Below are 1,090 nucleotides of genomic sequence, written 5' to 3' on the forward strand. Positions count from 1 at the left end.
TAGAAAATAACTCAAACAACACTAATAATCGTAGAAAACATCAATGTACTAATAGAAATTCAAGATTCATGAAGTTCATAAAATGAGAAGAAAATGGGAAAATAACAAGACGGCATAAATTCAATACAAGATCTAAAATGAAACTTTACTATAGAACTTAAATTAAGTAATTAATACTAAATCAACAATATCCAATTCAGAATTTCAACAAGGAAGATCAAATCAAACTATATCTAGAGAGGAATGAAGGTTTCTCTCTCTAGAAGAAAAAGAACAAAAACTAGCTAAAAATTGTGTAAAAAGTGTGTATGATTGATCTCCCCTCCTCCCTACGATTCTTGGGTCTTTTCCATACAGAATCAAGTTGGATTTGGGCCTATAACTCCTCAGAAATCGCTAGCCACGAGTTCATTAATGAGGTCACATACTGAGCGTTACGCGTGCGTGTCGGCTGCACGTGCGCGTCGATAGTAATTGCGATCCACGCGTACGCGTCAGGCATACGTACGCGTCGGTGGTATTTTTGCCAATCTATGCAAATGCGCCAACTCTCACGCGCCGGTCCGAGCAACATGCATCCATGCGTGTGCGTCGCAGCTAATTCTCCAAAACTCTATTTTTCATGTTCCTTCCACTTGTTCATGCTTTCCTTCCATCTTCTAAGCCATTCTTGCCCTGTAAACTCTGAAATCACTTAACAGACACATCACGGCATCGAATGGTAATAGAAGAGGATTAAAATATAGCATTTTTAAGGTCAAAGAAGCATGTTTTCAACTATGAAGCAAAATAAGGAAGGAAACACAAAACCATGCTATTTATATGAATAAGTGTGGAAAATATTGATAAAATCCCTCAAACTCTACACAAGATAAATCCTAAAATTGGGATTTACCAGTTATCTGTTTAAGAGCCTCTGCAAAAGGGATCTTGATCTCTAATGATCTAAGATAATCCGCAAAGCGGGGCAAACTATTTATCTTTTTCCGCTTGACGGAGTTTCGGAGGGAATGGCATCTTGGCCTTATACTCATCAATCTTGGTTGATGGAGGCTGAGTGCATGTGTATTGGAAGGGGGATTACTAGCTT

Source organism: Arachis stenosperma, chromosome 10 (genome assembly GCF_014773155.1).
Source record: "Arachis stenosperma cultivar V10309 chromosome 10, arast.V10309.gnm1.PFL2, whole genome shotgun sequence".
Taxonomy (NCBI): Eukaryota; Viridiplantae; Streptophyta; class Magnoliopsida; order Fabales; family Fabaceae; genus Arachis; species Arachis stenosperma.